Raw genomic sequence first — 24,747 nt, 5'->3', positions numbered from 1 at the left:
AGGAATTGGCGATGTTTTGGGTTGAGACCCTTCCTCAGACTCGAGAGAAGGAATTGGCGACATTTCTGGTCGAGACCCTTCCTCAGACGGAAAACCACCTAGTTGTGGACGTAACCTAGTTGTGGACGTAACCCCGGAAAAAGGCGCAGGCAGCCGGCTCGGGCAGAGCCCTCTTCCGCCTGTTGCCGAGACTCGCGGCTGGTCAGCCTGGCCAGGCCCAGGAGCAACCTAACCAGGACATCTGCTGCCCAGATTCTTGCCCTTTTTGTAACCAAAAATAATTTAAATTAATTATTTACAAGAATAATATGTACAATACAAGACAAAACCCACCGGCACAAAGTCAAACAAATATTCTTAAATATCAATATATTGATAATGAACCAACTATATTACAATCCTTGATAGACACAAAAAGCTGGAGTAACTCAGCGGGACAGGCAGCATCTCTGGAGAGAAGGAATGGGAGCAGCACCTCATATTCCGCTTGGACAGTTTGCACCCCAGCGGCATAAACATTGACTTCTCCAATTTCCTGTAGCACCTGCTGTCTCCTCCCCTTCTCAGCTCTCCCTCAGCCCTCGGGCTCCTCCTCTTCCTTTCTCCTTTCTTATCCCTGCCCCTCCCCCAACCCTACATCAGTCTGAAGAAGGGTTTTGGCCCGAAACGTTGCCTATTTCCTTCGCTCCATAGATGCTGCTGCACCCGCTGAGTTTCTCCAGCACTTTTGTCTACCTTCGATTTTCCAGCATCTGCACAGTTCCTTCTTAAACACTTTGTCTACTCCACTGAGTTACTCCAGCTTTTTGTGTCTACCTTCGGTTTAAACCAGCATCCGCAGTTCCTTCCTACACATTATATATAACAATCCTTACAGTCAAGGATGTCGTTTCTTGCTCTTAGTGGCCCTCCTAACCACGTAACATTCTCTGGCCAAGGAACAGGTAGGCGACATGCTCTGCAGCTTCAACATCTCGCTGCTGCGGGCCTTACTAACCTGCCAATCCCCCCCCACCCCCTGCTTGCGGGGAGGAGAGTAACACACAGTGCCTCCTCTCTCCACCGCCAGCTGAAGGTGGAAGCTCGACACCTGGCAAATTGCATTGGCAAAGCAGCGTCCAACTGTGTTGTGATGCAGAAGACTTTTATCACTCCGGCACGCCGCGCTGCTTGCTGTGGCTCAGCTTGCGTTTAGCAAAAGAAAATATTGAGTTCCCCTTCTCAATTTTTAAAATCCAATTTCAGATGTAGTTAGGATAATACCCCTGCACTTCCATTTCAGGTAAGTTACAGGGGGTCTCGGGGGAGAGATACGATCATCATCATTAAAATAGCCCACCAAACTGTGCTGTTTAAGACTGACAAGATGTTCATAAAATCACAACGTCAACTGCTGAGAACCCATTAACACAGGGTCGTTCATAATAAAGTTTCAATTAATTCCTCTATTGCATATCTAAATTGACGTCCTGTTGAAATATTAAACTGGCTAAAATTAAGTAGAGTACATAAAATATCTAAGGTAGACATAAACGCTGGAGAAACTCAGCGGGTGAGGCAGCATCTATGGAGCGAAGGAAATAGGCAACGTTTCGGGTCGAGACGCTTCTTCAGGCTGAAGAAGGGTTTCGACCCGAAACGCCGCCTGTTTCCTTCGCTCCATAGATGCTGCCTCACCCGCTGAGTTTCTCCAGCATTCTTGTCTACCATCGATTTTCCAGGCAATGTTTCGGGCCGAAACCCTGAAGGAAATAGGCAACGTTTCGGGCCGAAACCCTTCTGGGTTTCGGCCCGAAACGTTGCCTATTTCCTTCGCTCCATAGATGCCGCTGCACCCGCTGAGTTTCTCCAGCATTCTTGTCTACCATCGATTTTCCAGCACCTGCAGTTCCTTCTTAAACATAAAATATCTACGTTGTCCCCTGAAGACCGTAAAAATAATCTTGCAATCTTATTATTTTTGGTCAGGTGTGATTAAGATGACCATTTAATTTATTGGAAATATACAGTAGATCATAGTGGAGGTCAGTGCAGCAAGGAAATTGGTGTAAAGTTACTACTTGAAGCAGCACTATATAATTTGGGGAACTGTATTTTAATTTTGACCGCCTTGAAGATCTTTCGCCTTGCCTAGCCACAGGCTAGGACTCGGAGGGCAGGAGAGTAGCTAATGTTGGTCCTTTATTTAAGAAGGAAAGTAGAGAGATTCCGGGCAATTATAGGCTGGTGAGTCTCACGACAGTGGTATTGAGGCAATTGAAGAAGATTCCAGTGGGTGATCAATGGGTGGCATGGACTCGATGGGCCGAAGGGCCTTTTCCCATGCTGTATCTCTAGGCTAAACTTAAGTGCGTCACCGGAGAGATGACGGCAGAGGTAGACAGCTGTCTCTGTATGACCGCCACCATTTCAGTGGAATCTGACAGTGCTCGATCTGACAAGGGATATGACGTTTGGGCTAAAGGGAGAGATACACAGTCGGTGCTAGATCCTGCAGTGAGGGGGGTGAGGCAGGAGCTGGGCTGAAGGCTGATTTGCTAAATAGACTCATAGCCACAAAGTTATAGAGGAAAGATCAGGTGATTAAAGAGCAGGGTGGCACAGTGGTAGACTTGCTGCCTTACAGCGCCAGCCAAAGACCCTGGTTCGATCCTGACTAAGAGTGCTGTCTGTGCGGAGTTTACACGTTCTCCCTATGACCACGTGGGTTTCCTCCGGGTGGTCCGGTTTCCTCCTACATTCAAGACGTGCAGGATTGAAGGTTAATTGCCTTCTGTAAATTGTCCCTGTGTTGTGTAGGATGTGTCGGGACGACAGATGGCACAATGGGCTAAGTGTTCGGTTGGCAACCGGAAGGTAGCCGGTTCGAATCCCGCTTGGAGTGCATACTGTCGTTGTGTCCTTGGGCAAGACACTTCACCCACCTTTGCCTGTGTGTGAATGTGTGTGAATGTGTGTGAGTGATTGGTGGTGGTCGGAGGGGCCGTAGGCGCAGATTGGCAGCCACGCTTCCATCAGTCTGCCCCAGGGCAGCTGTGGCTACAGAAGTAGCTTACCACCACTGAGTGTGACTGAGGAGTGAATGAATAATGCGATGTAAAGCGCCTTGAGTATTAGAAAGGCGCTATATAAATCCCATCCATTATTATTATTATTAGGATGGGCGTGGTGTAGGGATGATCGCTGGTCGGCGTGGACTCGGTGAGGTGGAAGGTCCCCCGTTTTCACACTCTATCTCTAAACTACAGCAGGGCCTGAGCCGAACAGCAACTTGTTATCGCCAGTAGCGGGTGTGTGATGAGAGCTGGCACCGTCAATGTAGAACCCTGAGCGACTGAAGTGAGCGTTCTTAGAAAGCTCTGGATTTGTACAGCTGACTGTTGGGGTATTCGCCAGGGAAATGGTGATGGCAGCGGCATGCAAGCGCAGAAGGTGCTCATTAATGAAATCTCTGTGAAGGACGACCAGAAGCTGTGAACCACACCTGCAAAGCACAGCAGGACCACGCTGTTGGACGTGGGCGAGATTGCCCGCGGTGATAGAGGGACTGCTCATTGTGCGTTCGCATTTGGAGAGTGATTTTGGCGCTGAAATATTTTCAGTTCCCCACGGCAGGCAGATCAAAGAGACAATTGATCTGTTCGAGCAGCGTCCAAGAACTGGCGCCGCACGGTGGCAGAATTGGTGCCTTACAGCGCCAGAGACCCGGGTTCAATCCTGACTGCAGGTGCTGTGTTCCTGTGACCTCGTGGGTTGTCTCCAGGTGCTCCGGTTTACCCCCACACTCCAAAGACGTACAGGTTTGTAGGTTAATTGGCTTCAGTACAACTGTAAATTGTGTAGGATAGTGCTTGTGTACGGGATGATGGCTGGTCGGCACGACTCGGTGGGCCGAAGGGCCTGTTTCCGCTCTGTATCTCTAAAGTAAAGTAAAACTGGATCATTGGAGCTACAGGACAGCCCATGTACCAGTAAAGGAGTGCACAGAAAGAGGGTTAGGTGAGATCATTTCAACTCGATCTGGCACAGAGGTGCTTATTGTGGAAGGTGAGACTGTGGCAGGTTTGGCGAAGAATTTTGCATGTACAACACAAGCCGTTTGTTATATGTAGAGTCACTGAATCATCTGAATCTCACACAGCTTCACTTGGGCGTTTGAAGAGAAGACTGTATTGCAATGTGGAGGCAGTTCAAAAGCTTGAAAGAACTTCTGAGCGATACGAGTCCAATACTGTGGAACCAGAAACAAAAGCAGCAAATGGCAGCAGTGTCCAGCAGGTCAAGTAGCATCAGTGGGCAGAGAAGCAGACTTGACATTTTGGGTCAGAACTATAAAGTTGAAAAGACCAGTTTACTTCAAGTTGCAAAAAGAAAGTGGAGAGAGAGAGAGAGAGAGAGAGAGAAGACACAGAATATCTTTGAAAATTGCAAAGATAACGATTCCTTTCAAGTTGCCACTTTGAAGCCAGTTTGCGAATGTTGGAACAGAAGGGTACAGTCTCATCCATGGAAATAAAAAATAGTTGTCTGAAATTGTTAAATTCATCCTTAATTACAGTGTTAAATCCCAAAGCACATGATCTGCTCGGGTGGAAGATGAAGTGTTGTTCCTTGAACTTATGTTGCAGGTTTGTATGTAAATTTCCCCCCAGTGTGTAGGGAGTGGATGAGATAATGGGATAACATAGAACTAGTGTGTACAGGGTGATCGATGGTTGGCATGGACTCAATGGGCCGAAGGGCCTGTTTCCATGCTGGATCTCTAAACTAAGACCAATACAATGGGGGGCAATTTACTGAGGGTCTGTGTGCCAGTAAAAAAGTGCACACAAACATAGATGGTGCGATCATTTCAGCTAGATCTGGCACATCACAAGACGGTGTGGATGAAAGGGCGGCACGGTGGCGCAGCAGTAGAGTTGCCGCCTTACAACGCTAGTGACTCGGGTTCCATCCTGACTACGGGTGCTGCCTTACGGAGTTTGTACGTTCCCCCCACGTGGGTTTTCTCCGGGATCTTTGGTTTCCTCCCACACTCCAAAGACGTACAGGTTTGTAGGTCAATTTGCTTGGGTATAAATGTAAATTGTCGCTGATGTGTGTAGGATAGTGTTAATGTGTGGGCATCGTTGGTCGGTGTGGACTCGGTGGGCCGAAGGGCCTGTGTCCACGCTGTATCTCTGAACTAAACTAAAAAAGGAGGATTCATGGATGAAATAGTTGTGGAAGCCAACTTGCTACCCATCTGCGATGAAAATAGAACTGTCAAGAAATGGAAAAATAAATCAGGTATGAATGGTGTGAACATGAGGCCAATGTGGGAATTAGCAGCAGAGGTAATGTGCCAGCGTTGATGTAGGAAGATGGAATGAATTTGCAGGAGAGGACTGAACTACACCAGAGTACAGCTATTGGCTCAAACTAGGCGCCCACCATTGCAAGTAGTGGAGGAGCTCTCGAGAGGAAATGTCTCTTTCAGCGGAAATCACTTCTCTCAATGAAGAACAGCATCTTCATAAGTTCATAAGTTATAGGGGCAGAATTAGGCCATTCAGCCATCAAGTCTACTCTGCCACTCAATCATGGCTGATCTATCTTTCCCTCTCAACCCCACTCTCTTGCCTTCTCCCCATAACCCCTGACACCCTTAAGGGCCTGTCCCACGAGCATGCGACTCCATGTGGTAAGTGCGACCTAATGTGGTCGCTTGGGCCGTACGGCCTCGCGGGGCCGGTCCCACTCCAATCGCCGGAGCCGTATGGAGTTGTGCGGAGCTGGTCCCGACATCGCGCGGGGCTTCGAAAAACTGACCGTGTTTAAAAATTCCGCGCGGCAACAGCCTGCCGGCCCGCAGCCGCCTCGATGCCATGTCACTCACTCGACCTCCACGCGATTCTGGTTTGTTCGCACTTGCCGCATGCTGTACGGCTCAAGCGACCACGTTAGGTCGAGTTTTCCGCATGCAGGCGCATGCTGGTGGGACCGGCCCTTTAGGTCGCGCTTGCCACATGCAGGTCGCATGCTCGTGGGACAGGCCCTTAACTAATCAAGAGTCTTTGTGACTTCAACAAGCAGAGCAGGAAAGAGTGCACGCACGCATCATGGCCTATATATGACATCACTTACCTCCCATTGCTACTAGCTAGGAATTGAATGGCAGCTATTTGATGGGTAGCTCTATTGTGTTACTTGCCTCAGTAAGTGGCCGCACCAAGAGCAAGCAGACCCGAGAAGATGCAGAATGGGAACCCAAGTTGGCTCACCCATCATCTAGGGAAGCATTCCCAATGTCCCTTGTGAAGAGATTCTTCCTGAAAAGATTTGGGTTTTCCCCCCTCCCATTTGCTAGAATTCAATTTTCAAGAGAGTGGTAGATTTAGCTCTTCAGGCTAAGGGAATCAAGGGATATGGGGAAAGGGCCGGAACGGGGTACTGATTTTGGATGATCAGCCATGATCACATTGAATGGCGGTGCTGGCACGAAGGGCCGAATGGCCTACACCTGCACCTATTTTCTATGCCTATGTTTTCTATGTTCCATGTGGACCAAATGAGGATAAAATGGGTACAATCGGGGTGCACGATGGCGCTGCGGTAGAGTTGCTGCCTCAGCGCCACAAACCCAAGTTTGATCCTGACAACTGGAAATGTCTGTTCGGAGTTTGTACGTTCTCCCTGTGACCACGTGGGTTTTCTCCGGGTGCTCCAGTTTCCTCCCACACTCCAAAGACGTACAGGCTTGTCAGTTAATTGGCTTCGGTAAATTGTAAATTCCCCCTAATGTGTGTAGGATAGTTCTAGTATGCTGGGTGATCGCTGGTTGGCATGGACTCGGTGGGCCGAAGGGCCTGTTTCCACGCCGCATCTCGAAAGACTAACTTCCAAACTTCTCCACTTTTGTTGGCCTTGCTTTTTGTTTACACGATAAAATATGAACAGCCGATCATTCCATTATTTAATCTGGGATTAATTCAAATCTCATTTATTTTCCGGACCTTGAGTTTATTCTGATGCCTTTTTTCAAGTCATTGCTTCAAGTTTGTGGAGACAGAGCTAGCATTCTTAATAATTACCAGTGCCTTACTATTTTTATCCCTCGCTTTCCTTAATTTAGAATGAATATTAGGCATCCCTGAAGTTTGGGTTTTGTTTATCTGGGACTTACAGTTCATCTGTGTTGAAGTCAGTACATCTGGCTGGATTATTCCCATGGTGGGATCACCATGTTTATGTTGTTTATCTTTCTGGTAAATAGTTTTGTTTATTGTCACATGTACCAAGGCACAATGAAAAGCTTTTGTTGCATGCGAACCAGTCAAGGGCAAGACAATAGATGATTACAGTCCAGGTACATGAGAAAGGGAATAATGTTTAGTGCAAGATTAGTGGTGGATTTGCTGCCTCAGGGCACCAGAGACCCGGGTTTGATCCTGACTACGGGTGCTGTCTGTACGCAGTTTGTACCTTCTCCCCGTGACTGTGTCTTTTTTCTCTCTGGATTCTCCATTTTCCTCCCACACTCCAAAGAAGTCCAGGTTTGTAGGTTAATTGGTTTCTGGAAATTGTAAATAGTCCCTAGTGTGTAGGATGGTGCTAGTGTACGGGGTGATGGCTGGTCGGCGTGGACTCGGTGGGCAGGCGAACCTGTTTCTGCATTGTATCCCCAAAGCCTAAAGTAAAGTTTAACGTCCACCGGGCACTGGGTATTAATAACCAGGAGGTCCATTGCATTCTGCACCATGGACAGATCGAGCCATTAATCCATTTTTCTTGGATTGGCCGTGCCTGAGGTTTGTGGCTGTTGAGTTTGCGGGCTCACTGGTGTCATTGATGGACAAAGTATATCGGAGCAAAGCATTTTAGTTTAGGAAACACAAAAATGCTGGAGAATCTCAGAGGGTGCAGCAGCATCTATGGAGCGAAGGAGATAGGCAACGTTTCGGGCCGAAACCCTTCTTCAGACATTAGTTTTGGAAACCACCTGCACATATAATATTTTCAGTCCATATCCTTTAGGTCTCAACCCAAAATGTTGTCTGTCTATTTCCTCCTGTGGATGTTGCCACACTCACCGAGCTCCTCCAATAGATGTGTTCCTACGTGTGGACTATAATGTTAGACGTGGCCCATAAGTCACCATATGAGGTGCTTTCACAATTCAGAGGCAAAAGACTCAAACTGACAGCCTCGTGGTTAGTTAACAATGCACCAAGGAGACTCGTGCATTGGTTTGTGATTTGACTTCATAGAGATACAGCGTGGGAACAGGCCCGTCGGCCCACCAAGTCCGCGCCGACCAACGATCATCCCGTACACTATCCTACACCTTCACACAAGGAAGAATTTACAATTTTACCAAATCCAATTAACCTACAAACCTGTACGTCTGTGGAGTGTGCGAGGAAACCAGAGCACCCGGTGAAAGCCCACACGGTCCCAGGATCAGGGAGAACGTTCGTACAGACAACAGCCGTAGTCAAGATCGAGCCCGGGTCTCTGGTGCTGTAAGGCAGCTACTCTACCCCTGCGCCACCGTGCCGCCCTTGAGGATTCCAACAAAGTGCCAGTTCCTTTCTTCTCTCACTAGAGTGATGATTCATACAGGATCTGAACACGATATAGCTCATCAAGGATTGAAATGATGCTATGTACATGGAAAGTTGCCAGCTTGCCATTTAACAGAGGATATACGTGCTTCTGTAGCAGTGTGGGGAATATTCACTTGACTGATTCTTTGGTTGAAGGGATTGTTTTACGAAGACAGATTAAGTCGATTAGGTCAATGCGTTCAGGGACTTAGCAACGATTAAAACATAGAAGATCTTGCAAGACTTATAGCGGCACAAGAACTGCAGATGCTGGAATCTTGAGCATAAAACAAAGCGCTGGAGGATCTCAATGGGTCAGGTATCTGTTGAGAGAATGGACAGATGATAGGTCTAAGGAGAGAGGGAACATTTTTTAACAGGAACCTGGGCGGGCAACCTTTCCACTCCGAGGCTGGTGGGTATATGGAACGAGCTACCAGAGGAGGTAGTTGAGGCAGGTACAATAACAACATTTAATAGACGCTTAGACAGGTACATGGATAGGAAAAGCTTGGAGGGATATGGACCAAATGCGGGCAAAATGGTCCAGCTTAGATGGGGCATCTTGGTCAGCATGGATGAGTTGGGCTGAAGAGTTGTATGGCTCTAAGACACTGTGACATTTTGGGTTGGGCTCCTTCTGATGGGTACCAAGGTACAATACAAGTTGCTTTTGCAGTTCAGACACAAAAGACTCACAGTGACTGCATTGTAGTTGGGCAACTGTGAGGAAAGGTGACCAGTCCATTCAATAGTAATGTTGGGATTTGAGTTTGGATCAACATGCCAGGTTGCCAGTGGAAAGATGATTCATTTCATTCTTCACCGCGTATAGAGTCTTCGTCTTTCCGTGTCCATCTTGTTACAAATGTTGACCTCGCTGTCATCGTCCGTCCTGAAAAGGACGCAAGCTTCCGGCGACAATCAGTGGGAGCCATCACTTGTTGTAATAGATGATGGTGGTAGCAGAATAATAATAATAATAATAATGGATGGGATTTATATAGCGCCTTTCTAATACTCAAGGCGCTTTACATCGCATTATTCATTCACTCCTCAGTCACACTCGGTGGTGGTAAGCTACTTCTGTAGCCACAGCTGCCCTGGGGCAGACTGACGGAAGCGTGGCTGCCATTCTGCGCCTACGGCCCCTCCGACCACCACCAATCACTCACACACATTCACACACAGGCAAAGGTGGGTGAAGTGTCTTTCCCAAGGACACAACGACAGTATGCACTCCAAGCGGGATTCGAACCGGCTACCTTCCGGTTGCCAGCCGAACACTTAGCCCATTGTGCCATCTGTCGTCCCAATTAGAATTAGCTCGGGATACTTCCAGTTTCCAGCTTCTGCTATGGGGCCACGTATGGAGTAAATGGAAGTCGATATTTATTTCTGGATGAACAATTGTGGGGATGAATTGACTTCTTCAGCTGTACAATACTATAGCTGTAGTTCCATTGCTAGTGCAATAGAACTACATTATCTGCCAAATAGTACTGAGTAACTTGATAAGCTTAGCAGAACGAGTAAATGTGATCATAACTCTTTTTGCTAAGCTGAAGTTTATAGGTGAGCTGTCGGATTGTTAACAACTAAACATTCTCAACCGATGTTTCCTGTTTGAATAGAATAGGCGACATAATCAAGATTTATGACTGCCTTCCATGACCTGAAGCATTAGCCTGCCCTGCACACTGTAACACGGATTGAGATTTGTCTTTGAGATGTCATTAATATGTCATAGACTCTACAAATGTGACTTGTTTCTTCTCGGTTACAACACCTGAGTTGAGAAAGTCGGTCCAGTGGCGCAGCGGTAGAGTTGCTGCCTTAAAGCCCTGTCCCATTGTACGAGTTCATTCCAAGAGTTCTCCCGAGTTTGCCCTGATTCGAACTCGGAGATTTACGGTAATGGCCGCTCGTCGGTACTCGGGGCTCTCGTAGACATTTTTCAACATGTTGAAAAATCTTCACGAGTCTTCCCGAGCTTACCTGCCGTTAGCAAGTCTTCCCGAGTACCTGCCGTTAGCGTTACGAGCCGTTAAGAGACGTCCCCGAGCTCCGACGTACCCGCTACGTTCATTCTACGTGCTTACCACGAGTTTGATTTTTTTAACTCGGGAGAGCTCTTGAATGAACTCGCATCATGGGACAGGGCCATTACAGCGCCAGAGACCCGGGTTCGATCCTGACTACGGGTGCTGTCTGTACAGAGTTTGTGCGTTCTCCCCATCTCCTGCGTTGGTTTCCTCCCAAATTCCAAAGATGTACAGGTTTGCAGGCTAATTAGCTCGGTAAAGATTCTAAATTGTCCCTAGTGTGGGCACGATAGTGTTAATGTGCGGGGATCGCTGGTCGGCGTGGACTCAGTGGGCTGAAGGGCTTGTTTCCGCGCTGAATCTCTAAGCTAAACTAAGCTAATCCTGGTTTTCATGCAGCGCAAATGTATCCACTTTGCTTCCAACCCTCTGTCGGTTTTTCCTGTCTTCATCACCAGCACTGTGAATTACAACTGTCATTCAGTGAACCTTTACGCAGGTCAAATTGAATTGAACACTGTATTCTGTTGTAGTGTGACTGAGAGGATCTGTTCCCTGCTAAATGGCTGTCCTAACATCTCTGTACATCTGGCACTCAAATACAAGCCCACATGTGGTTTATTCTCTATTTTCTTGCATCTGTATTTCTTTGGGCGGCTTCTAATACTTTGCTCCAAATTAAAAATAATTGGGAAATCTCGCACAAGATAACTAGCGATTTTTTTCTCTAACCTCAAGGTAAAATGGCCTTTTCACTGTGTACTCCATGTCTCTCATAGCAATCAAACAGGAAAGCCATGCCATTGGACACTCTGATTAATAAGTGTAAAAAATCTATTAATAAAAATTAGACAGAGAGATTATAATAAATAGCTTATTAACTATGACCACCAGGTTTGAAGAACAGCTTCTTCCCAGTAACCATCAGGCTCTTGAACACTACACAACACTAACCTCGGCAACTATGATCTTCTCTGAACTGTACCTTCGGTTTTTGCACCATTATGGTTACTTAGTATGTGTAAGAAGGAACTGCAGATGCTGGTTTAAACCGAAGGTAGACACAAAATGCTGGAGTAACTCAGCGGGTCAGACAGTATCTCTGAAGAAAAGGAATAGGTGACATTTCGGGTCGAGACCCTTCTTCAAACTCGGTATTACTTAGTGTGTGTAGGAAAGAACTGTTGATGCTGGTTTAAATCGAAGGCAGACGCTAAATGGCTGTCCTAACATCTCTGTACATCTGGCAATCAAATCTGGCACTCAAAATGCTGGAGTAACTCGGTGGGACAGGCAGCATCTCTGGAGAGAAGGAATGGGTGACGTTTCTGGTCGAGACCCTTCTTCAGACCCGGTATTGCTCAGTGTTACAGTTATTGATTAGTATATATATCTGAGTGTTGTTGGATTATTTACAAGCATATTAAGCTACAGAAAGTAAGAATTTCATTGTACTCTTGCAGGTATATATGACAATTAAACCCTCTTGACTAGGTGGAGGCATGGTGACATTAAAAAAGTTTCAGATGATATTGACTGCCGGCTAAATTATCAATGTTGCATAGAGATAGAACCGAAGGCTTTAGTCTACTCTGTGACACAACATATGCCAAGCCAGTTAGCCTACAAAACCTGTTCATCTTTGAAGTGTGGTAGGAAACCGGAACACCCAGAGAACGTACAAACTCCATACAGACAGCACCTGATACTACACCTACTAGGAAGAATTTACAATTTTACCAAATCCAATTAACCTACAAACCTGTACGTCTGTGGAGTATGTGAGGAAACCAGTTCACCCGGTCGGTGAAAGCCCACACGGTCCCAGGGTCAGGGAGAACGTTCAAACTCCATGTAGACAATGCCCGTAGTCAAGATCGAACCCGGGTCTCTGGTGCTGTAAGGCAGCAACTCTACCACTGCGCCACCATGCCGCCCAATGTAGCTGGGGGGGAGGGAGGGGGGCTTGGTCAATCTGCCATCCTTGAATCTGGAGCTTGTATTGTGACATAGTCTCATTGGTATGAACATCGCCTGCTAATATTGTAGATTCAGCGAGCCTTTCCCAGCAATTGTTTACCATTTTCAGCAATGCTTTTGTAAATGAGGTCTCTGGAAATATCTTTCTCCATTTACACTCAGGCACAAAAGCATACTTGTGCACGGACATCTGCTCCAGTTACCTTTCACCCTTATCTCGTCCTCGTTATAACAATCTTACGCTACCCAAAATGTTTCCTGCAACTGGTTGTGGTCTTGCTGTGTTCCTGGTGCAGATGCATTGAAATGAAGTCCAATGATTTCCCTGAAGGAGAAGAGTCTCGGGCATGGACAGGGTTGCGTGAAGTTCAACGGTTCACTGGTTCTTTACAGTCACGTCTGCCCAGCTCAGTGAAGTTCTGTTGCAAAAGCCACAACTCCACAGCCACCATATGTTGCCGCTGTTTACAGAGAATAAGGTCAAAGTCAAAGAGCGCAAAGAAAAACTCCAAAGTTTCTGTCTCCCCAATATGAATTTTGAAAAGAGTGAAAAGGAAATATGACATTATGAAAAGTGTCTGTATGAAAACGTCTCAATACGAAAAGTGTTAGGAATGGTGTAAAATTAATGACTCAATATGAATCTTGGTACTTCGGTAAACACACCTTTGAATCATTCACTTTTGTTTAATTAATGTCCTCCCACTTCCACGCACACTCATCATTAACATTGTTGCACTACACTTAGGAACTGTCCCACCCAAATAATGTCAACTATAATGTGAACTTAGGGAGAAACTGTGTGTGAGAGAATCTTTCTTTAGACTGTAGAGATACAGCGCGGAAACAGGCCCTTCGGCCCACTGAGTCCGTGCCGTCCAGCGATCACCCCGTACACTAACACTATCCTACATACTAGGGACAATTTACAATTGTACTGAAGCCAATTAACTGACAAACCTGTACGTCTTTGGAGTGTGGGAGGAATCCGGAGCACCCGGAGAAAACCCACGCGGTCACAGGGAGAACATACAAACTCCGTACAGACAGCGCCCGCAGTCAGGATCGAACCGGGGTCTCCCTCGCTTAGGCAGCAAGTCAAGTCAAGTCACATTTATTTATATAGCACATTTAAAAAACAACTCTCGTTGGCCAAAGTGCTTTACATTTGTATAAGAATAGTATAACAAACAAACTACATACATATAGCCCTCGCTCAGAGGACGTCAAGAAAGGCTTGGGAGTAAAGATGGGTTTTTAGTCTCGACTTAAAGGAGTCGATGGAGGAGGCAACTCTACCACTGCGCCACCGTGCCGCCCTTCTCTTGAGAACTTGCATACCAATTTGATACTCGCGTGATAAATACCACTCTGCATCAGCATGGGAGGTGTCTAATTATTAAACTTTTGCATTAATGATGCCTCCTCATGTGGGTGTTACCAAGGAACTGCACTAGATGTTTACCTTGCGTGAATTGCATTGCATTTTCCATGAGTACGGTTTAAAACCAAGTGTGTATTCTGAATATATTTGGCAAGAATACAATCAGACTTGTGTTTGACTTCTCCAAAGGGACTTGCATGCAGGCACTGTACCATCAAATACATGTTAGCGTGATCAGTGGGAGGATTTGTTAAATCATGAGTCTTTGTTTTTTAATTCCAGACTGGAGCTTCACTGTTTGAGCTTGTGTGAACTTGAACTTTGTGAACATCAGAGCCAGTCTATTCAGCCAACTTCCACTGGTAAGATACGCGACAGACTTTAATAATTCGGTCTCATATGTTATGTTTTTATTTTAAAAACTATTCAGCAATGTTTACTCCATTTGAAAGAATACAGCGGGATTATGGAGCACGAAGGTCGTTGTGACTGAAAGGTGTGTCCGCTAATGACTCACAGCTTTCCCTGACGCACCCCGACCAATTCAAACTTGCAGCCCTGCTCAATTCTGCCCTGCTTTACAGAAATGGGAACAATGCGCATTTGTGCGGGCAAAAAAACCAGTCCCAGTGAAGGGATTTGCGAGCTTTGCCAGTGGTTGTGGTGGATGAAAGCACCGTGATTTGCCATGAAGCTTTCTCAAACCACACAAGTCACGGGTTCAGTTCCCAGTGTGTGACAAATTAAACTGGCCCATTGTTGTCCTCGGACCTCTGAGCAAGAAGTTCTTTCATAGCTGCGCCATAAAACCCCACAACATCCTGCCCGTCTCTGGGAAGTACAAACGTATGGATGTTAGCGTGACTCCCTCCATGGTCAACAAGTTCCCCGAGATTCACTATCCGTATTTTTGCCCAACCCCAAATGATGCGCTACTTACATTAAATTCTTATATTGGCCCGCGGCACAGTTTATAGCCTGGATATTTCTGTTAAAAGTGAAACCTTGCGTTTGACTGAAAATTCCAGTCACCAGAGGCAACTGCAGTGTCATTAGCGGTGGAAAACAGTCCCACTTGGCAATTTTTTTCGGCGTCATATCTGGGTCGTCAAAAGATTTTGAACATTTCAAAATCCAGCGGGGACAAAAAAAAATGTTGCGACACTTGGAAAAATCACCGCGCGTCAATACGTCATCGCGCCGCGACTTTTCGGTGACCTGTTACGTCAGTTAATGATGGCGGCCGTCGCAGGAAAAAAAAACGCCAAGTGGGACAGGCCCTTAAGAGTCGACTGGAAGTGATCAGATTCCGCACTTCCCATTTCGAAAGAGATTTCTTTGGGAAACTGAGAACTCGACAACACTGCCGAGTCAGTCCCCTCGTATTGTTTGCACCAAAATAATGAAGTGGTTCACCCATTAAAAGAAGTGACAATGGTCTCCATGACTGGGCTCCTCATTATTTGCCTGTCCTTTCACACTCCATTTCAGCCTTTATTCTGTGTTCTGTATCCAAAGCTTTTTTTTTTTACTTTCTTTAGTGTCAGTGCATCCATGAATGAGAATGTGATGAATAGCCCACATGGATTAGGTCTGGATTTTCTAATGAAGTTCATCTAAATTTCATTTAGTAATTTTGCCCTTGTAAAGCATCTGACACCAGATGGCTGATGCCTTCTCTCTGATCACAATTTAATTCCACCTCCAATGGTAAAAGACAGGAGAATATCGAATGTGTTGGACTTAGTTTAGTTTCAGTTTGGAGATACAGCGCGGAAACAGGCCCTATCGGCCCACCGAGTCCGCACCGACCAGCGATCGCCACACATTAACACTATCCTACACACACTGGGGACAATTTACATTTACACCCCAAGCCAATTAACCTACAACCCTGTATGTCTTTGGAGTGTGGGAGGAAACCGAAGATCTCGGAGAAAACCCACGATTTGTTAACTTGGACATTATTGGACATTAACTTTGAAGGAATGGTGATTTTTGGTGTCGAACAATGGAATATATTGCACAAATGCTTTATTATTTGACATATAGTGCGTGAACAGATTATGATGTCTATGTCATTTGTTCCTCTAACAGTTTTACAGAGCTTAAACATCGCAATGTCAAACTGAGACACTGCTTATAGCTGAAGGTTTTGTGTTTTCCTAATGTGCTTAGAAATACTTTACCTTTCTGATCCCCTCATTGAGAACATGTTTGGTTCACAGCTGATTGGGTTTTTTTATTTAAATCCCACATTGGAAAGAATCTGCAGAGTTGCATTTCACTTTGCTGAGAATTTCTAAAAGCCCTGTCCCACGGTACGAGTTCATTCCAAGAGTTCTCCCGAGTTTGCCCTGATTCGAACTCGGAGATTTACGATAATGGCCACTCGTCGGTACTCGGGGCTCTCGTGGACATTTTTCATCATGTTGAAAAATCTTCACGAGTCTTCCCAAGTACCTGCCGTTAGCGCTAAGAGACGCCCCCGAGCTCCGACGTACCCGCTACCTTCATTCTCCGTGCTTACCACGAGTTCGATTTTTTTTCGGGAGAGCTCTTGGAATGAACTTGCACCGTGGGACAGGGCTATAACAGATAGTGAGGGATTTGGGGACAATGTATTTCCTGTTCATTGCTATTAGTCTTTGCTCTTCTGGCCTGGTTACCTCATCTGCAATTTGATTTAAAGATCTAATATTGAGGGGGTGGCTCTGTTGGTGGGAGAGGGGGGGGAAGAAGAGCCAGCTGCCAGGCACAAACATAATCTGTACCCCTTTGCTAGTTTAGTTTAGAGATACAGCGCGGAAACAGGCCCTTCCGCTCACCGGGTCCGCGCTGAACAATGATCCCTGTACATTAGGGACGACAGATGGTGCAATGGGCTAAGTGTTCGGCTGGCAACCCGGAAGGTAGCCAGTTCGAATCCCGCTTGGAGTGCATACTGTCGTTGTGTCCTTGGGCAAGACACTTCACCCACCTTTGCCTGTGTGTGAATGTGTGTGAATGTGTGTGAGTGATTGGTGGTGGTCGGAGGGGCCGTAGGCGCAGATTGGCAGCCACGCTTCCGTCAGTCTGCCCCAGGGCAGCTGTGGCTACAGAAGTAGCTTACCACCACCGAGTGTGACTGAGGAGTGAATGAATAATGCGATGTAAAGCGCCTTGAGTATTAGAAAGGCGCTATATAAATCCCATCCATCATTATTATTATTATTAACACTATCCTACACACACCAGGGACAATTTTCCAATTTTACCAAAGTCAAATAACCTACAAACCTGTACGCCTTTGGAATGTGGGAGGTATCCGGAGCACCTTAGGAAAACCCCACACGTACGGCCAGCCCCCATAGTTAGTCTCTGGCACTGTAAGGCAGCAACTCTACCGCTGCGCCACCTTGCCACCCGTGCTTGTTGCATTTGTCTGCATGTCCACAGTTCCCTTTGCTGGTGAAACGCACATTTGGGTTGTAAATCCCACCTCAAGCCATTGATTTTGTGCATTATTGTAGGTGTCTTAGAACAGAGAACAGTACAGCACGTGGACAGCCATTCGAACCATAATGTCCGTGCCGAACATGGTGCCAAGTTAAACTAATCTCATCTGCCTGCACATAATCCATATCCCTCCACTCCCTTCATATTCATGCCTATCCAAAAGCCTCAAAGGCCACTACTGTATCTGCCTCCACTACCATCCCTGGAGAGAGAGATAGATCAGCCATGATTGAATGATGGAGTAGACTTGATGGGCCAAATGTCCTAATTCTGCTCCTATCACTTATTACCCCATGACCAGAAAAACTCACATAACTTTTTTGAAACAGCAATGGTAATAATAAATAATCTTCGTAAACATGGCTGGTCTTAAAGTCTTGATAAATGGCCGACAATTTAGCTTGACCCTGCTGGGTTCATTAGTACACTGTTAGTATTGGAACAAAGGGCCATCAATGAATGGCACCGGGCTATGGAAAATTAACAATAATCTCTGATAAGGAAACGGTGAAATAATGCAATAAAATCCCCTCCATTGTGTCATGGCTTCCTTTCCATGTTATCTTAACTTTAATATTATTGTGGATCAAATGTTATTGGTTAGGCCAAAGATCAGCGACGGCTATCTTCATGTGTTTCAAAACTCAAACTTCAGAATTTTCCTTAAGTTTTGATTAAAAACTTACCGCTCTAAGAATCTTATCTTATCAGAAACCATCGGCCTCTGATTCAGAATTAAATTAGCACCAATTTCTTTTTGCGAAATAATTTCCAAATGTTTTCAACAGTTCCATGTACAATGTTTGAAATGTAGAATGTTGTGGGCCACCATTTACATGCCATTAATGTTTTATTTTAACTACCTCATGTTTCCAATTCTTCACATGCCTTTCAATTCTTCAGCACGACAATGATGAATGGCATGGTGTAAAATGCTACAGAGCCTCTCACACAAGGAGCGTGTGGGTGCAATCAGAGTATCAGCAATGTGTATTGAAAGGCCAGGGGTGGGGGGAGAAGAGTGCAACACTCCCCAGTTTTTGACATGGCCGGAATGATCGGGGCATCTTGGTCTGCTCGTGCAAGTTCGGCCGAAGGGCCTGTTTCCATGCCTTATGGTTCCATGAGTGTCGGAAAGAACTGCACCAAAGATAGACACAAAGTGCTGGAGTATCTCAGCGGGCTCAGGCACCATCTCTAGAGAAAAAGGATGGGTGATGTTATAGGTCGGAACCATCTATAGCCTTTTTGAACGGTTCCGACCAAAATCGCCACTCATTCTTTTCCTCCAGAGATGCTTCCTGACCCTACTGAGTTCCTCCAGCATGTTCGTGATTAATCTGTTTGCCATCTCAACGGTCTCCCACAGTCTTGATAATTGGCCGACAATTTAGCTTGACCCCTGCTGGGTTCATTAGTGCACTGTTAGTATTGGAACAAAGGGCCATCAATGAATGGCACCGGGCTATGAAAAATTAACAATAATCTCCGAAAAGGAAACGGTGAAATAACGCAACAAATTCCCCTCCATTGTGTCATGCCTTCCTGTCCATGTTATGATAACTTTCATATTATTGTGGATCAAATGTTATTGGGTTAACCTCAAGATGAAAGTCTGTGGAAGTGAGAATATTAACACATCTAAGGATGGATGAGTGTAGTGTTTAATTGTGATAGAGCAGTGTTGGGTTTAACACGATGGCTGCCTGATCATTTTATGTGTGTGTAAAGAAGGTGTGTGTAAGTATTCCCCTGGATTCCACCTGACTTGACAATCAGATCCATCATGCTTCTGACTTTTACTTTTGCACCGGTTTTCTCACCTCCCCATCTCCCCTGTTGACATTAACACCTTGCAAGGAAATGTTTCCATGGACACCAAATGGTTGCGCAATACCTCAGCCAAGGAGTGAGTACCGAAGATAGATGCAAAAAGCTGGAGTAACTCAGCGGGACAGGCAGCATCTCTGGGGAGAAGGAATGGGCCACGTTTCGGGTCGTGACCCTTCTTCAGACTGGTTCGGGGAAAGGGAAATGAGAGATATAAACGGCGATGTAGAGAGATAAAGAACAATGAATGAAAGATGTGCAAAAAAGTAACGATGATAAAGGTAAACTGGCTACTGTTAGCTATTTGTTGGGTGAAACGAGAAGCTGGTGGGGAGGAGTACAGTGACTCACACATTATCTATGCATGATTCTGACTGAACGACAGCAGGCTACTGCACTGGTGGTTGCTTCTGAAGATAGCAACTGACCTGAAATGCCACCTATCCATGTTCTCCAGAGATGCTCCCTGACCCGCTGAGGTACTCCAGCACTTTGTGTCTTTTTTTCTGGTAGTTGGGGGTCACTTTATCTCACACACCTCACACTTCAGCAAGGGATACTTACTGAATTGTGATGGGAAGCGGGTCAAAGGTCATGGTGTGCCAACCCACAATCGCAGTACCTCTGCCGTGATCAGCCAACTCCACCCCATCCCTTGGAAGTACTCCGCTGTTCAACAATATCAGCGTCAGAGACCCAGGTTCGATCCTGATTACGGGTGCAGTCTGTACATAGTGTGTACGCTCCCCCAGTGACCAAGTGGGTTTTATCCGAGATTGGCAGTTTCCTCTCACACTCCAAAGAAGTACAGTTCTTGTAGGTTATTTGGCTTGGTATAAGTGTAAAAATGATCTCTAGTGTGGGATAGTGTTAATGTGCGGGGATCGCTGGTCGGTATACACTCGGTGGGCCGAAGGGCCTGGTTCCATGCTGTATTTCTAAAAATATCATGACTATTCTTCTACAAGTCTATTACTCTTTCCCTGGATCACCCGCTAGACCCCTGTACTCTGGTCCTGAAATCTCTCAGTCACAATCATTAATAGAATGAATGACTGAGTATCAATAGACCTCTGAGGCAAATACATTCAAACGATGCACAGCTTTCTAACTACAGCAATTTCTCCACATCGTTTGCGCTAAATGGCTGACTTCATTGGAAGGATCTCATTAGACTTGCAACTATTTATTTTAAAGAAAATTCATTTTTAAATAAACCTGGTATCGAATGAAAATATGGAGCACTTCTTCTGTGATGAGGTAATATTGGATGGATGGTGATATATAAACCAATTACTGATGGACAGGTTCTTTCTGAAAGACTTTGGATGTAATTTGAACCAACAGCCTTGGGCGTAACGGTTCGAATCCCACTCCGGCGACCCACTCTGATGGCACTCACCTGACAATGAGAGTGTTATTTTAGGTAGTATCGACTTGATGTTTTTGAAAAATTTAAAACCTCTACACAATTTCTACAAAACCCTAATCTTTAGTGTGCATCAAGGGCTTAAATGGGCTACGGTTTATTACTAAAACTGATGACATACATTTTTTCCAGATATATAAACACCTGAAAAGTTATTGCAAGGTTAAGTGAAATTGAAACTTTTCTCTTGAAGGTTTTATGATGAACAGGTGGTACTGTTTACAGATTTTGGCTAGACATAGGTGAATCAGGCTTCAAAGAGCATGTCACATAATTCAGTGTTGAATTATGAAAACTCCTGAGGCAGAGTTGGTCCATTTGTTTTTGCACACGGCAGTGTTTTCATATATTGCTTGCATTAATTAAGTTGCTGTAAGATTCACCTTGTGACGCCAATGAAAATGAATCATCAATTAACTAGTCCCATTTGTTCCTGTGTGGCGTGCATGTACCTTGCATGACATTCATTAGTGGACTGAAATTATACTTTCCTATAGATTCCTATCAGTTTAATGATGAGATATTTGTGGCTTTTGCGTCAACACCCAGCTAATAGCTGTCAATGAATTTGTTCATATGCCTTTCCCATTTTCTAACTTGTTTGGTTAACGGTTTTCCCCTGCCAGTCCACTAAAGAAAATTGAGGATTTACCAGAATGATAACTATAAAACTATCAGTTAAACTAAACACCCCAAGATTTTTTCATGGGAGTATTATCTAACACAATTTAGCACCAAACCTCGTTGAGAGGTTAGGGTAGCCCATCAGAACTTTGGCCAAAGAGTTTTAGTTTAGAGGCACCCTGAGTGCCAACCCCAATTTTGTGTTCAAGTCCCACCAGTGAAGTTTTCGATTTGGAAACATGGATGTCTCCCATAGTGTCACGGATGTCCACACCTGTCAGGGATGACATGCAGCCATCCAGTGTCACGCATGTCCCCAGATGTCACGGATGTTCCCAATTGTCTCGGCTGACATGGGGGCTGCTCAGTGACATGGATGACACCCACAGCATCACTGTGGTCCCCAGTGTCACGAATAAGATGGAAGGTATCAGAAGTCTGTCCCCTGCGATGGAGATGGTGAGGTCAAGGAATGGTAGGGAAGTGTCGGAAATGGTCCAGGTGTATTGGAGTGACGAATAACATGGACGCCTCCCACAGTGTCACGGATGACGTGGATGTCCCGCGCATTGTCACGGATTTCCCCGACGTCACAGGTAACATGGATGTTTCCCATAGTGTCACGGATGTCCCCAGATGTCACGGATGGCATGAGTGCTACCCACGCTGTCACACATCACCCCCGAGGGCGAAAACAACGATTGGGGGCAAGAGAAATTAAAACCTCCGCAAGAAGCTAGAAGTATTCTTATGGCTAAAAAAGTGGATTTAAAAGAGAATAATGGACAAGTCATAAAAAAAATCTCAACTTTTCAAAACGAAAATGGTGATTGGAGTTTTAAAATTTAGTTACAGTAGTAACTCCTCACAGAAATGGAAATTAGGCTCGGTGTGCAAAAACGGTCAATTCTATACGACTGGTCTCAGTCTGTATTTCATTCAGCAACTGCCCAGCTCTCTCCTTCCTTTCATACCTCAGCACTCGTTACTGTTCCTGAGATTTTTGCCTTCACATCTCACCAGTCTGTACATGAAGTCACGGTATTCTATTGTGCAATGCATTACTTTAGTGTAGTTCAGTTTATTGGCACGTGTACCGAGGCACAGGTACAGGCTTTATACACACACACACGCACACACACGCGCACACACACACGCACACATACATACACACACGCACACGCACACGCACACACACGCACGCGCACACGCACACGCACACATACACACACACACACACGCACACACTCACACATGCACACGCACACGCACACATACACACACACGCACACACACACACACACACACGCACACATACACACACACACCCACACGCACACTCACACATGCACACGCACACTACACACACACACACACGCACACACACACACGCACACACACACACGCCCACACTCACACATGCACACGCACACGCACACATACACACACACACGCACACACACACACGCACACACGCACACATACACACACACGCACACACGCACACACTCACACATGCACACGCACACATACACACACACACGCACACACGCACACACACACATACACACGCGCGCACACACACACACACACACACACACACACACACACACACACACACACACACACACATATATATATACATACACATATATACTTGCATATATATATAGGTGACATTTTCAGGCCTTTAATTGAAAATGCTCCATTTACGCAAAGATGCAGTTGCTTTGATACATTTACAATGTTAATATGAAACATGTTTTTATTATCGGAGTAACTCGGAACATAAAGCGCGTGGGAACTTAAGATAAACAGAGCTGTGCCGCTCTTACAACTGCTATTTGATTTTATCAAATGGAAATAAACGGTTTCCCTCACACAGAAGAATGGTTTATCAAGGAGCAACTTTGGCATTGCTTAACAGAACAGCAAGGCCGCCCATGGTATTTGATAGCAACATTGTGGATAGCAAAACAAATGTGATCCAGAGTAAAGGGCCTGTCCCACTTGGCAATTTTTTCGGCGACTGCCAGCGACATATCAGTGACGCCAAATGATTTTGAACATTTCAAAATCCAGCGGCGACAAAAAAAATGTTGCGACACTTGAAAAAACATCACGCGTCAATACGCCGTCACGCCGCGTCATGCCGCAAATTTTTCGGGGACGTGATACTTCAGTCAATGAAACCGGCAGTCGCTGAAAAAATCTCCGTGGGACAGGCTCTTTAGGGATTCAAGAACCGGAGGACATAGGCTTAAGGAATGAGGGACAACATTACATATTAACCTGAGGGGCAATTCCTTTCCACACAGAGGGTGGTGGGTATATGGACCACACTGCCAGAGGAGGTAGTTGATGCAGGTGCCATTTAAAATATGCTTGGATAGGTGCATGGGTAGGACAGGTTTGAGAGGGATATTGGCCAAAGGTGGGAAAAGGACATTTCAGGTCGGGACCTTTCTTCAGACTGATGAAGTAGAGGGGGGAAAGCTGGAAAAGAGAGGTGGGAGTGTGGGGCAAAGCCTGGCAAGTGATGGGTGGGTACGGATGATGGGTGATTGGTAGATGGGTGGAGTCGGTGACAAGGGGGATAGAGGTGAAAAGGAGAGAAAAGGACATCAGGTGAGCAGAGAAGTGAAATGTAAAGCTGGCGGGAGGGATATGGGAGGAAGGGGAAGCAAAAGCAAGGTAATAAAGGGGCAATGGGAGACGGTGAAGGGAGATGAAACTAATAATGGCCCGTGATGGAGAGGGTTGAGCAAGCAGTGATTTAATGCCAACCCGAGGGGCAACTTTTTCACACAGAAAGTGCTGTTTATGGAATTAGCTGCCAGACGAGGTGGTTAAGATGGATACTATGACAGCATTTAGAAGACACTTGGACAGGTACATCGATAGGAAAGGTTTAGAATATGTGGGCCAAATTTGGCTTGGGTATTTTGGTTAGCATAGACGAGTTGGGCCGAAGGGCCCATTTCGGTTCTTTATGACTATGACTCTCTTCAAAATAAGTTGCAGCACTGCAGGGAAATAAGAAGAGGGGGGAATGGGAAGAATGGGATTGTTTCTCTGGGAGCTGGCATGAGCCGAATGGGTCAAATGGCCTCCTTCTGCGTCACTAGAGGCACAATTAGACGAGGCTAGAGTATAAACCGACTCACCGTAAACCAATTACCCAGATAACATTTGTTTGATGGTGAGGAAGGATCCGGCCCTCGCCCATATTGTGCTTGCCAGCTGTCTGCCAAGGTGGCACCTCCATCTGGTGGCCCGGCTATGAACCAGTCACGTCTCTGCCAGCCGCTAGTTGGCACAGCTCCGTCTCTGCCATCTGTTTGGAAGGAGGGTTCATTCCAATAGATC

The 24,747-nt window shown here is 45.8% G+C and overlaps 1 protein-coding gene across 1 annotated transcript in view; it reads left to right on the top strand.

Moving 5' to 3' along the window:
* The first annotated feature begins 14,275 nt into the window (after window positions 1-14,275).
* Window positions 14,276-24,747, top strand: part of sema6d (semaphorin 6D) — a 239,009-nt gene continuing 228,537 nt past the window's right edge. The window contains exon 1 of the mRNA XM_033050281.1: window positions 14,276-14,359. The gene's annotated coding sequence lies outside the window, so the exon portion shown is untranslated. The remainder of the gene's footprint in view (window positions 14,360-24,747) is intronic.

The sequence above is a fragment of the Amblyraja radiata genome, chromosome 34 (assembly GCF_010909765.2).
Source record: "Amblyraja radiata isolate CabotCenter1 chromosome 34, sAmbRad1.1.pri, whole genome shotgun sequence".
Classification (NCBI taxonomy): domain Eukaryota; kingdom Metazoa; phylum Chordata; class Chondrichthyes; order Rajiformes; family Rajidae; genus Amblyraja; species Amblyraja radiata.
This window is presented reverse-complemented; position numbering and strand designations above follow the sequence as displayed.